The sequence below is a fragment of the Saccostrea cucullata genome, unplaced genomic scaffold (assembly GCF_032062105.1).
Source record: "Saccostrea cucullata isolate Sc308-1 unplaced genomic scaffold, CSIRO_AGI_Scuc_v1 ctg399, whole genome shotgun sequence".
Taxonomy (NCBI): Eukaryota; Metazoa; Mollusca; class Bivalvia; order Ostreida; family Ostreidae; genus Saccostrea; species Saccostrea cuccullata.
In genome coordinates this window covers 1-12,775 of record NW_026922407.1, presented here as the reverse complement: position 1 = coordinate 12,775, position 12,775 = coordinate 1, and positions in this window count along the sequence as shown.

Sequence of the window (12,775 nt, the reverse complement as noted above, 5' to 3'; positions counted from 1 at the left end):
ACCAAGTCTGCATTCCACTGTCAATCAAATAAATTAAGGTCCATCGTTGGATACTTGAAAATGATTGACATTTAGCTGCTAGTCCCGGTGTATATCTCTTTCACATTGCTTGACACCCGTGGCCACCGTCAAATTAACTTTCGGTTTTCTGATGTTTACCGTTAAATCACCATCGCAATTAATGAGGAAGCCATTTCAATGAAAACAATTTTAGCTTGATAGTAATTGATAATAATTATCTGTATTACCAACATTGAAAATTGAAAATGTCCTCATGGTGTTTCAATAATATAAATCAAGATTTTTTTCATGAATCGTGCAAAGATGACCGAAATCTTGTTTTCACTCATAGAAAGATTCTTGATTTCGGACGCACCAAAAATATTACTATGAAAACAAAGGAGAAAATACTCATTGATCACATTTTTTGCTTAAAATTGCTAGTGAAGTTGAAAACAAAATGTCTGATTAGTAACTACTTCGCCTGGACAAGTATTTAAGTTTTAAGAGTTTCTTCTTTTTCTTTCCTTTTTTTTTTATAAGCAAGCATTTCTTGTATCTGGGTTCTTAACTCCATTATATGTTACAGGTTTTAATAATAGTTTTGAAAGAAAGTTTGCAATAAATCAATACTTTGTTTGAGTTTTTTTAATTAGAATCTATATTTCACTCACTTATCGATAAAATACACACATTTGTATGTTATTTTAACTTGACGAGACCATCGTTATAGCGATGTTTAAATATTAGATATATCTAAAATTATGGAATTTTACAATGATTGTTTATCATAACCAATGATATTTTTTATTCACATTGTCGAGATCTACTAAAGGCCATTCTGAATTCCTCCGCTGGCTCTTACCTAACTCTTTGTATTCATTCGTTATTTCCATATCGTTCGTTATTTCCATATCTTTATGTGGCCTAAAGCAGTCCGCCGGGAATTACCGATCGATCAATCGCAGCTTACACTGGAGCCTCACATTAAGGTTTCAAATTTAATGTGTCATCTCTCATAAGAGATGATAATAACAAAACACAAAAGACCCATGTGCTACATCGCTCACCTGTGCACTGTCTAGGAAAAAGTAGAAATTGGTTTATTATTGAAAAGTTTAAATCCCATAGTAGTCCCATGACCAATAATGGCTTTGCTATTCTTGAGAAAATGATTTTTTCTATATATGTCTATTTAAAAATTAGATCGGCCATTGTGGGCACGCCCTGCTTTCGGATGTCATGATTTGAACAAACCTGAATCTACACAACCTGAGGATGCATCTACATGAATACTTTCAATTATGCCCTTGCAATTCTTAAATAGAAAATTTTTAAAGAATTTTCCTATATATTTCTATGTTAAACTTTGGTCGGTTATTTTGGCCCTGCACATTCCCCCAAGGGTCATTATTTGAACAAACTTGAATCTACATTATCTGAAGTTGCTTTAATATAAATATGACCAATTATAGCTTTTCTATTCTTCAGATGAAGATAAAAGAAATATTTCTGATAGACTAATATTCCTATTTTTTTTTAATTTTATCGGTCACTTGGGCCTCACCCTACCCCCGTGATTTGAACAAACTTGAATCTACAATACCTAGAGGATGCTTCTATATAAATATGATGAACTATGCCTTCGCTATTCTTAAGAAGAATGCAGCACTGTTAAGGCTAGAAAAAGGGGGCGGTGCCTAATTTATACGGGAAAAGTTTACTGTGACGTCACACAAAAATATGACTTTTATGCATTCATCATGATACCCAAAAATGAAATCATTTGCAACTTAAACTGTATTAGCATAATAAACAACAATAAATCTTACCAATGCATTAGCTTAAGTCGTTAGTTAAATCCCATACAGTTGGTTTTAAACAAATCACTGATCTCGATGAACTTGTCAATCATGACGTCATTTTGGTAAAAAAAAATGACGTATTTCATGTATTGTGAGAGGCAAATTTGGGAATTTTTCAACAATGAAAAATGCAATTTATTTTAATACAGAATATTATTTACAGGTCTTAAATAGGCTAATAATACCATTGCATATTCTTAGTTAAGTGCGATTATTCATCAACTATCGAGAGAATGTATTTAAATAATTCTTTCGTGTTTTAAAGTTCAGGTTAGGTATATTTTACATCGAGGTGCCTCATAAAATCGCTCTTTCGCAAGGGCATACACTAAATAAATCTTGACCATTTTTTGAAAATAAATAAAGGATATGTTTCTTAACTTGAAAAGTGCTGCTGCTTTCTTTAAATCGAGAGCATGACTTCAAGTACACAAAATAATTGGTAAAAGTCAAACATATTTCGACATCAGCCTATTGACTTGAAATTATAACTATTAAAACGCGAATTATATTCAAAGCAGCAGCAATTTCCAGAAAGTACAAATTATGCAGAGACAATTAATAGTTTGAATTTTTAATTTCAAATTGGGTATGCCCTTGCTATATTGAAATTTGTTATTGACCTACATTCCGTGTACCTACATGTACTATGCATTTATGACATAACTGTCCATCGATGGGACCAAACTCCATACAGTACAGAGTAGGTTATACTATGCTATTTTTATAAATATATTTAAGTTCTGTGATATAAGAACAGCTGAATAAAGATAAATTCAGTTTTAAAAACAATTCCTGTTTTTGCTTCTATTTTACGATGATTTCTCATAATAAGCTTTAACAGTGCTGCGAAGTTTTTAAAGGATGTTTCTATATATTTCTATATAAATTTTGGTCAGCCATTTTGGCCCTGCACCTACACCCGGGGGTCATGATTTGAACAAAATTGAATCAACAGTACATGAGGATGCTTTCATATAAATATGATCAATTTTGGCTTTGCAATTCTTGAGAAATTTATATTAAAAAAATGCCCTATATCTTTCTATGCAAAAATTGGATCGGTCATTGTGGTCTTGCCCTACCCCTGGGGGTCATTATTTGAACATTTTTTTGTTACATCGATTCGTATTCCAAGTTATGGCTTAATATTTTGCTTCGTTGAAAATTACAAATGACATAGAGACTTTTTGAAAATGTCTAATTAAAAAATAATTTTTAATATTCATGATAGTAACTCTATTACAGTTGCCATAGAAACGGTCGTTTGGAAATCCAAGGGAGACATTAACGCTGTTCATTATTATTTCAGTTCTTAATACGTGAAATGAGAAAAATGTCGTTCTATATGATATATAAAACGAAAAATTATGTATTTATTACGATTTCTTGATCTTTTATAAATCTCTGTGTGCGAATTGTACTTAATTTAAAGTACTTTGTGTTTTAGTTGATGATTTATTGTTTATCTAAGATCTAGAGTTATTAGGCTCCGTCAAAATGTCATAAAATTCTGTGAAAAACCCGGGATTAATCAATCTATCTTAAACGCGTATATTATTGACATAAGGCAGGGGAAAATGCTGTTAGTTACTGGTTGTCCTGTGGCATAAAAAATTAAGAAAAATAGAACTTCCATTGACGTTGTTTATAGGTGTAGCAGTCTTTTGGAGGCTCTGTTTAAAGTGTTTATCCCCCTAGACAAATTAAAAGCTTTAATGGACGTTGTTGGCTGACGTACTGTTCTTGACATTGCTACTGAAATTGGGACATCATATGGAGAAATGGGGAGTATTTTGAAATAAGAGTGAAGAATGAAGATAAGTTGGAGAGAGAGAATACCCTGGCTTTTTCTTTTGAAAACTAAATATAGAAAAGTAAAAGTTTAAGTAAATTGATTTCTTTTACATTGAATGGAATGAAACCTCACAACATCAAAATATTTCTACATATTATATTGTACTTATTTTACGAGGGTTGTCCTGTAAAATCGTGGACAAAGCGTTTTTCTCGAAAAGTGATGGGCGCACTATTTGAATTTTGCTCTGTAAATTCATAATATATGTACTAAAGAATAGTGTCAATTTCGGAACACTGTATTGATTATTTTTCTAATTAGACCACTTGTCCACGAATTTACTGGACAGTCCTCGTATATATCTAAGTAATATATTACGTAATATAACGACGATTGAAATCTTCCAGGAACTTTTCAAACAACCCTTGTAAACATCTCGATTATGTCAATGGCGGGGTATAAAAATCATGTATAGACAAAATGGTTTTTATATACCTTGCAGTAGTCTCTAGTTCTTGTTCGCTAAGTTCATCTCTTTGAACCATGATTCCACGATTCATCTTTGCTGGATCAAGAGCCCAATTTGATATTCCAATAAACGCGACCTAATGAAACATAAAAAATTATCTTAGATCAATTTCCAACATTTTAAAGATAAAAAAAACCAAATGAATGTTTTTCAAACGTTTCTCACTAAGTCAATACACTAGAGTGTCTTATTTGAATTAAAGGCGTAAGGTAAACATGAGAGAAAAAAAAATATCCTGAAGATATTCTAAAATGTCAAATCTTTTACATAAAACCCAGGTTATCAAAAAATACGTAATGATTTTGCTCAGGTTTACACCTTTTTATGCCCCAAAACACCAAACAAACCTTCGTAAAATTCTCATAGTCGTCGTCATCTTCTAGTCCGTCCTCTAGTAAAGCATGAAGGACCTTCAATGATAAATAATAGAAATCTAATTATGATGTAGTTTTATACGAGAGACGTTCAATAAATAATGTCATCGGTGCTTGGAAAGAAACAAAAAAGAGCTTTTCTATGATTTAGTCCTTTCGATTAAACTAGAAGATTCTCTTTGAATGAAAACAAATGCCCCGAACATTTTTGTTCAATTTCTAACTTTTTTTAGAACACTTTTTTGAGTATGACCCTTTGTATACTGGAATATGGCAAGTCTTATGATTTCCTGTACTTGTTTTTTCTTTATAAAAATTGATTTTTTTGAAAGAGTGGGATATGAAACAAGTCAAACGTTGGAAGAGCTGGCCAATAATGTTGGTGTGACAAAACATTAACTTTCTTTTTATCCCAAACTCCTTTACTGTTCATAGCCTGTGAGTTTGGACGTTGTCATGAAGAAATTTAATATAACTCATTCTGGCTCCTTCCTCTCATAAACCTTTCTCCTTTCTGCAAACATTCTGCTTTCTAGATTCCTTCAGAAATTGGAATTACTTCCACAATAATAATCTGAACAACAAGACAACTAATATTTAAGAAAATGACATATAAAACTGTTTTTGTGTTCTTCCAATTCTTTGCTCTTTTTAGTCCTTTGCTGTTTTATCAAGTGTATCTCTTTGTAAATTTGTTTTGCAAGTTTAAAGCAAAATAGATTAAAGTTTCATTACCTGTTTGAATATCAGACAAACATGGATATTTACATTGTTTTTTTTTTTTTTTTAATTAATATTCAGATATTCTTACATTCTGTCGTTTTGACTCATTTTTCAAAATATAAGGTGACCTTCGAGTACTGAGTATTTAACTTTTTTACTATCAAATGTTTACTTAAAACAGTATGATCTACCCCTCAAAATGATGTCTATCAAATTTACTGTGTGCCCTAAAGTCATTCAAACAAACTCAGTGATACATGTATCTGTTTTGAAATTTCGGAAATATATATTGGTTGTTGTATGTCCATGTGGCTAGGGACGGTACCCATTTTTAATGCCCATTATATCATTTTTGTTTATTGAAATCCTCCTGTTCATGTGTGTATAAAACATGCACATGGTTGCTGTAAATGAAACATATTTAACTCAATATAATTATCCTTGGGATTCGTAACAAGTTTTTCAGCAGCTTTAATGAAGCGTTTAATCTAATTTTGTTTTCCTAGTATCAACTATTCATTTTATATGCAGTGTCTCGAGTAGCCCTTGTTTTCCAGCTTCTTACAATGGAATTATGTGATGAAAAGCGCTCAAATAGGTGTTATCAACTCATTTAAGATTCAATAATTAGAGAAAGTCATACTTAATGGCATATTATTTCTATTTTGTGTGTTATCGAGCTGATGACATTATTTATTGAACGTCTCTGTATCTACTCGAAATCATTTGGTGAACCCAAACAACTTATAACAATAATTAAAATTGGGGTTAAAAGGATTTTTGGTATTCATTCTGTAGCGCTAGCACTAACCGAACAAGTCAAATTCTCAAAACGGACACTAGGCGCATGGATTTTAATTAGTCTACTTCGAAAAAAATAATTGCTTTTCCAAAATAACAAGGAATTTGTTGAGCAACTTTATATTCATAACAGACTTTAAAATCTTTTACTTTCCAACAAATGAAACATTCAACAAATTTAGGAATATAAGAATAAAGTTTGCTTAGAAAATGCTGAAAATGCTCAAGTTTTAACGCACGACGCACAACTCGCGACGACAGACGAAAACAGATAGCAGAAATCGGCGATTGTATCCAAGAATGGATTTTTAAAGAATCTTTATAATCTTACAAAATATGTATTCGGTAACGGCTTTTTTTTACCTTTACCAGGAACAGCGTCTTCTGTGTGTGAGGCTGTGTGTCGGAGAGGGACAGGGTGTGAGAAGGTGATAGGGTGTGTGCGTGTCTGTGACACCTTACCTTCAGTGGCATCTTTGGAGAATCCTCCGCAAGGCCAATTTCATCAAGAACAACTATTGATGTGAATCTATTCAAATCCTTGTCTTTTTGAAAGCTTGCTGCTTGTTTGAATGTTAATAAAATACCCTCTGATGTGGCATGTGGACTGCATTGAAAACAGACCATTTGAATCTGAAATACAGGTACAGGATAATGCGTTTGTTACTGAAGTCTAATAACACCTTATAACTTCAGAAAAAGGTCCCTTGAGTTGAAATGTTTATGCTAATTACGTTCCTAGACTAGACAAAAATACACCAATGTCCAGTTGTTTTAATAACATATGACATAATACCAGTCCTTGTTTTTTATAGAAAGAAATTTTTCTAAAGATAGTTATAGCTAACAATTCTTAGATATGTTTTTAAATATGCATAGCAACATGAAGTATTCCAAAAGATAAAAAATGTCTTCAAATCAGCGGGATTTTCAAAATTGTCGGAAATTAAGAGAGTACAGTTTTAAATTGCAGTATCGCTAAATTGAAAACAATCAAAACATACGTACTTCTTTAAACGCGTTTATTGATATTACCTGTTTAAAAGTCTGGAAAAGTGGTGAGATAGATTCCTGGCCTTGCATGTTATGATCTAACAGGACTTTAGACAGAGATTTTGAGCTGCCGGGTTTCCCTACCAGGAAAATTGGGATTCGTAGCTCAGCACCAAGAACCATCATGAAGAAATTTTCTCTCAATGCAATATTTTGTGCTATGTTGTCACTCAAGTCGATATTTTGCAGGAATGCTTCCTGGCACCTATAACAATCAATGCTTTTTTTGTGACTGACTTAAAAAACGTTCCTTTTGTCATTTCTGAAATATTACAGTTGACCTTAAGGTATACCTTTACTCAGATGACTAAAAATTCCACTGATAAGAACGAAACACCACCTATTGCACATTGTACACCTACTGGGTATGTTTATTGTTTCAAATTTCAGTTAATAATTAGGTCAATGGCCCCGTTTTATACTAGTGGCCCCTGATCATTTCTCGGGAAATACCTCAATTTTTCACACTATGACCATTTTTTTCTTCACTCACAAAATATAACAAGCAACAAAACTCTTTAAATAATGAAATATTATAATAATGGAACAGAGTAGCTCAATATAAAGAAATGAGTAGAATTTGAGCCACAACTAGATAATTATTACAGTCCGAATTTCCTCCGTCAACTTTATATTTTTTCCATATTGTTAATCAAATATAACAAAATCCTAATGATAAAAACTATTTTAATTATTTATAGCCACAGATTACATTTTTACCCTCATTCTCATGGTATTGATATTAAATGAAGTCAAAAATCAAATTATTGATATACATGTGTGTTATTTGGAGTGGTTTTTGTACATTTTGAATTTCTTACAAAGCATTAATTTATTCGAAATAATAATGAGCTTAAAGACATAATTATAATATTTGCAATCTGATGTCTTAAAGTATATGTAACCTTATTTTGTGATTAATAATGCAAGAAATAAAAATTTTGACAAAATAGAAAAATTAAACAATTTACTCTGCATAGCAATAATTGATTTTTTTCGTATTTATTTTCTTCAAGTACTTACATGTTAATTTTTTTGATTGATATTGAGATAAAACTTAGCTATTTTATCTATTTAGAACAATTTTTAATTAAATATATTGCAATGTATACTTTATAAAATTTCCTCTCCGATTTTTTGAAATTCGAGTAAACGTCATCCTTAACAGATGAAATTTAAATAATTCCCAGACTTTATATTCTTCTTGAAATGATCCCTTACAGCAGGTTCCCCTTAAATTTGGATTCAATTATATGTGTTATAGTAAGGACATTCTTGAATGTATATAAATTAAGAATCTTTACAATGTATTTGTTTTTATAAAATTATCACGAATCATCAGAAGGATACATTTCCTTTACTATACATATTTGAATGCACAATAATATTTAATTTTCTAATGAAAATTTTCTTTTTTGTGTCTCAAAAAATAAATCTTATGTCAGTGCATTATCGAAAATGTTAAAGCATAGCTCGAGACGTTTAAAAATAAAAACAAGAGGCCCATGGGCCACATCACTCACCTGAGAAGCTTTGACAATGCTGTTCTTTGCCAGATTTCCCCCTTGTAATACATATTGTGACCCCACCCTACCCTACTGATCATAATTTGGACAATTTAGAATCTACACTATTCCAGGAATATTCCACATACGTTTCAGCTTTTCTGGCCAAGTGGTTCCTTAGAAAAGGAGTTTTCCTGTATATTTCTATGTAAAACATAAATTACCCGTTGTGGCCCCGCCTTTTCCCTGGGATTAATAACTTGAACAATATAAAATCTACATTACCCAAGGAAGATTCCAAATAAGTTTCTGCTTTTCTTGCCCATTGGTACTTGAAAAGAAGATTTTCAAAGTTTTTTCCTATATATTTCAATGTAAAACTTTGATTCCCCATTGTGGCCCCTCCCTAACCCAGGGGGTCATGATTTGAACCATTTAGAATCTACACTACCCAAGAAGCTTCCACATTTTAACTTTTTCTTGCCCGGTGGTTCTTGAGAAGAAGATTTCTTAATGACACCACCCTAATTTTTGTCTTTTCTTGAATATCTCCCCTTGTGAGAGAATTCGCTATTGATTTAAAAATTTCAATTCCGAGTACGCAAGGATGCTTTTTACCAAATTTTATCAAAACTGGCCGAGTGGTTCTTGAGAAGAAGTCGAAAATGTGAATAGTTTACAGACGGAGGACAGACAAAAAGACGAACGGACAGACGACAAAATGTGATCGGAAAAGCTCACCTGAGCTGAAGGCTCATTCAAAGCATTTATTCGATACTTCATTCGATTTTGATTTAATCGTCCCATTTAAACATGCTACAGTTCAGAAAAGAGCACGGATTTCACTTTTAAATGACAATATCTCAGTGATATTTATAAACGTTGCTTCTCTCTTTCTAAAGGCTGTCTCCATGCACATGTCTAATGTCCAGTTATAGACGTATAAGTGACTTGTAGTCGTAATTCTTATTTTGTCCACCAGACGAGACTCCTCTGTCTGATTGTTAGTCAAGCTATCTTTGAAACTGGTTTACTAAGTATCATCCAATGTTTTACACTCGTGGTTGTGTGAAGAGTTGAACCTTATGCGTTTTTTTTCTGTTTCGATGACGTCACTTCCGGTCTAGAGATATTGTCGATTTTCTGATTTTTAAGGGTCATTTTGTCCAGAATTTTCCCGAAACACGGCTCTAGATAGAAACTTCAAACTTTGAGGCTAGGTAGAGCTATGTCTGGAGAGGTGCATTAGGTATATCAAATTTACCGGAAGTGACGCTCGTCGGCGCTCGCTATGGCCCGAAAATAGACCTATCACGAATTTCAAAATTTTTCACACCTTTTCTTCGATATCTTTTTACCTGAAAATATTTTGTGAAAACGTATAGAACAAAAGAAGTGCAGAATTTGAAGATCTTTCAAATGATAATTTGAAAAAAGGGCCTGCCCATAAATTTAAGGGCCTAGTGGGGCCAACAGTTTTTTCTTTATATCTCAAAACGTATTGAGAATTTGTAATACGTCAAAGAAGCAAAGTTGTTCAAAATGACAAGCTTAATCTACTGAAGTCGTCAGAAAACGTCTGGCGTCGTCACTTCCTGCCAAACCGGAATTAGTCGGAAAACGCGTATTTTTGCCGTTCTTGACAAGTTTTTTGGTAACAAATGTCTCTTGAAGCAAAAAAATAATTTTGTCGTCCGTCGTCGTCACTTCCAGTCAAACCGGAAGTAGCAAAAATTGCTTATTTTGAAGGCTTAAATGCAAAATTGAAATTATGAAGTCACAGGAGAATACTCAGCTCATTGCTTTATTTTGTTCACGTCACTTCCGGCACTTCCGGTCAAAACAGGACGGAAGACCTACTCATTGCTTTGCAACGAGCTCGGCTCTAGTTATTATTATTCTTTTTTTTTCTTACCGATTTTGTGCACGCGAGTTCTCGGAAACGGCTCGGTCGATTTTCACGAAACTTTTAGATCTGATAGATATCGGCCTGAACCTTATTGGAAATTTTTTATATGTACGTCGTCACTTCCGGTCGTGAGATATGGACGATTTACTGATTTTCAGAGGGTCAGCTTGTCCTGGCAATCACTAAAAAACGAATGAAGATATTGACTTGAGATTTTCAGTGAAGGTAGAGGAAGGATATCTGAATTGCTTTTTTGAGTCTATATTTTTCTAATGCAAAAGGTGTTGAAGCTATCTTGAGCTCATTAGGGTCTTCCGTCTTCAGCGGAAGACCCTTCTATTATTCTTATGTTTCTTTTTCACTTTTCTTATTATTAGGGTCTTCCGTCTTCAGCGGAAGACCCTTCTATTATTCTTCGGTTTTTTTTTACCTTTATTATTATTAAGGTCTTCCGTCTTCAGCGGAAGACCTTCTTGTTATTCGTTTGTTTCTTTTCCACTGTTTTTCTTATTATTTTTTTTCTTACCGATTTTGTGCACGCGATTTCTCGTAAACGGCTCTTTAGATTTTTATGAAACTTTCAGGTCTGATAGAACATAAAAAAATCTCGATACCCTTTTTTTATTTTGATGACGTCACTTCCGGTTCGGAGATTTTCGCAGTTTTGTGATTTTTAAGGGTCAGTTTGTCCGTCGCTCTTCTTAAAAACCGCTCATCACAGGAAGATGAAACCTTTTCAGGAAGATAGAGCAACATATGTAGATTTGCATTGTGTTGTTAAATTTCACCAAAGTACTGGACGTTAACGCTCGGTAGGACTGAAAAAAGTCATATTGAGCATTTCAAAATTTCTAACACTTTTTCTATTATATCATTTTACTTGTAAATATTTTGTTATAACATATAGAACAAAAGTTGTGAAGAATTCTAAAATCTTTCAATTGATATCTCAAAAAAAGGGCTGACCCCTAAAATAAGGGATCTAGAGGGGCCAAAAGTTTTTAATTGATATCTCAAAAAGTATTGAGAATTTGTAATTCATCAAAGAAGCAAAGTTGTTCAAAATGTCAAGCTTAATCTATTTGTGTCGTCAAAATACGTCCGGCGTCGTCACTTCTGGTCAAACTGGAAGTAGTCAAAAACGCGTAATTTTTGCTCTTTTGTCAAGTTTTTAGGTAACATGTGTCTCTTAGAGCATAAAAATTAATTTTTTGTCCGTCGTTATCATCTCCGGTTTAACCGGAAGTAGCAAAAATTTGCATATTTTTGCATAAATTAACATAGTGTTAGAGGATTCAAACCATTTATAGGCGTTATTTCTCATTTTTTGTTGAAAATGAAAGCTACTTCCGGTCAAACGGGACGGAAGACCTACTCGTTGCTTTGCAACGAGCTTTGCTCTAGTTAGGGTCTTCCGTCTTCAGCGGAAGACCCTTCTATTATTGTAAAGTTTCTTTTTCTTCTTATTATTTTTTTTTTTTCCTACACCGATATCTCAGTAATGGTTTGGTGGATCTTTATGAAACTTTCGGAGATGAAAGGGAACAATTATGGCTCAATCCTTTTTTTTCATTTTTTCTAATTTTACTTCCGGTCGTGAAATATGACGTAATTTCTACAATTTTTGTCTGACCTTCATAGAGAAAACTACGTAAAATAGAGATTTGAAACTTTCATGAATGATCAAGTGTGAGCTCTACCTTTGCAACGAGCTTTTAAATTTTAAAGAAGTTTTTAAAATTTTTCAAATTTTTAATTTAAATTTTTCAAAAATTTTTTTTTGATCCAATTTTAATTTTTTTTATGTCATCAAATAGATCTTGGCGAGCACTTTCAAAAAATGTATTTGTTTCGTATGTGAGTACAAAAATGAACATTTTATAAGCTCAGGTGTATTTCGACGATAGAGTGCAAATGTACTTTTAGAACTTTTCTTTTAAAAATTCATATCTTTTCTATTTATCGACCGATTTCTAATTTTTTACACCATCAAATAGATCTTTTCAAGACCTTTCCAACGGTATATTTCTTTTTATTGTACGTGTAATGATGAAGAAAATATAAGCTCAGGTAAGTTAGCCTTTCATTTTGACAGGACATGTCAAATTCATTATCAAGGATCCTTGCGGTTAGACGGTACTCTTTAGATCTCTTTGATCTTCGGTGGAAATCCTTTGATGTATGTAAAACGTCATATCTCGCTCATTTCTTGACCGAT